We start from the raw sequence: 2,478 nt of genomic DNA, 5'->3' as shown, positions 1-2,478 counted from the left end.
AGAAGGGATCGGTTGGTAGTACATGTTCTGAGACATCGAGGGATCACCAGTTTGGTATTGGAGGGCAGCGTGGAGAGTAAAAATCGTAGAGGGAGACCAAGAGATGAATACACTAAGCAGATTCAGAAGGATGTAGGCTGCAGTGGGTACTGGGAGATGAAGAAGCTTGTACAGGGTAGAGTAGCATGGAGAGCTGCATCAAACCAGTCTCAGGACTGAAGACCACAACAACAGCATGGGGGTGGGCTCCCCCGCCGTTTTTAGCTACGACCTTGTCATAAATATTATGAAGATTTGAAATTGATAAACCTTCAGCAGTTAATTCGGGGCGATTGCTGTGAAAACGTGGGACCTTGATACCTCATGCTCAGTGGACTGTTGGTCATATGTTAGTGAACACGAAATGCAGCAATCACACCGAATTCGTTTTTAAGGGTGGAAGAAGAAAAATATCTCACGTTAATGAGAAGTAAATACAGTATAATTTCCATAGTCGCGGTACGGCGCTGTGCGCCACAGTGGAAATTGTCCTAGCCGAATTCACTTACAGTACGTGTTTCGTATTTCTGTTTCTTGTGCAATTTAACAGATCAGTCACATCCGAAATCTAAGTTGTCATTAAAGTTACAGTACGGTTAGTCTAATTAGATTAAATGTTGTCTGTGTCGCGCATTAGCGTAAGAGCGTGAGGAATGGGGCTGCAAAAGCAGTGACCCCCCTCTACACCACTGCCCTCCCCACTACCTGTAAACAAGCTGGTTAATTAATTAATTATGGAGCGCCCGTAACTGTCTACCTCATGAGCACGTAGCGTTTAGTACACGAGCCGGCAGCCCTGATCCACACCACTGCGGCCCGGCAATCACGAAGTATATTTAATCAGAGTGTAGAAACGGTATTAGAAAACGTATGTACGGAAAACCGAATTTGGGACCCCACGTGGTAATAGTGTGTACGCCAGTCTCTTTTATATCGACGTGGCTGTTTCCACACGTACTTGTCACGCCCCCGCTTTGTTCGCCAGGTATGCCTCGCATCTGCCGCCTTGTGCGCATTCTGCTACACGCCCGTTGACACGCAAAAGTGCCTTCCCCACCCTCTCACGGATGACAGGTGTGCAATGCCCTATTTGACACTGCACGTCCCCGGCCACTTTTTACAGCGGTACAGCCTCCCCACCCCTCCGGCTGGTAGAGTGAGCAGAGACAAAAACACTGCACGTGGCATAGTGCAGCCCCCACAGGCCTGCTGTGTATGCGCCACACAGAACTAAATGTGCAAATCTTTCAGTTTGTTCCATCTAAGTAAACCACTGGCTACTTTTATTCTCGTGCTTCAGTCTTCCGCAACAACCTGCTGTTGCATGTCGCTTGTTCAATTACATCCACTCGTTCTCGCATAACACTTTTATTTTGGCATCTTTTAGAACTAAAACCGTACACGAAACAACTTTTCTCAGAGCTTCCTTGCTGGCCTTAAAGGTCAGTTCTCTGCGACAACAGCTGTGCAGCTTTCGTAAAGTAACTATTTGTTTATGTTGATGATAGTAGCTGCTTGGTACCACAGTTGTTCGTATAGTCAATGGAACTTGAATTTCACTCTGGTAGGCGTCGTGGCCCGCCTTACGCAGTTCTCAAACCATCTTCTGCCTCAGCTTTAACATTTTGCTTGCACGTTCTGTCGCCTTCTCCATCGTCACTATCGGTCCCCTCACGTTCTCGTCATCCACAAATGCAGCAACGCGAGCCCTCGCTCCTAGAGCGGTCAGGCGTGTACCGCTGGCTTTACGCGGACAAGTCCGGCGCCTTTTTACGCTCGTGTGCGGCCAAGTATATGTGCCAGCCCGACCTCTATGGCATTTTTTACGCTTTTTATCAATGAAGTAGAGAACGCAGTACTATGGTCCGTCCCACGCTAACCACGTAAGCGCGAGGAATAAGGGGACATACTACAAGGATATAAAGAAACATCAAACAATGCTGCTCTTACGGTTGTGTGCAATGTTTTTATTCATAGGCTGAACGAGCTTAATCACGATTTCACAAATACTGAAATCAGTTACTGAGATCGACTGTACAGTCAGAGTTGGATGTACTGACCACATATTCAGCAATTCTGTACATCGCACTTTCGGTTCTTTACTCGAATCCTTAGGCAGAATTGTGCTGCAAATGCACAATTATTTTGCCAGGTTCACAGTACAGACGGAAACGTTGAAAAACATATGACGTCCGTTTGAATCAGATGTTGTATCGTTTAAAGACCATATGTGTGTCCTTATATTACACAACAGAGACATTTTTTGTAAATGTGCGAGCTGTTAGAGGCATACTTGCTTTCATTACCTCATCCACACAGAACAGTGAAAGACGTTTTCGAGGACGACTTCTCTGAGTGTTATTTATGACGCCTTCACTCTTTTATCCCTCTACACCAAAGACGAATCAAACACAATAAAACTTCAGATATTTCTGTCAC

The sequence above is a fragment of the Schistocerca cancellata genome, chromosome 3, assembly GCF_023864275.1.
Source record: "Schistocerca cancellata isolate TAMUIC-IGC-003103 chromosome 3, iqSchCanc2.1, whole genome shotgun sequence".
Classification (NCBI taxonomy): domain Eukaryota; kingdom Metazoa; phylum Arthropoda; class Insecta; order Orthoptera; family Acrididae; genus Schistocerca; species Schistocerca cancellata.
This window is presented reverse-complemented; position numbering follows the sequence as displayed.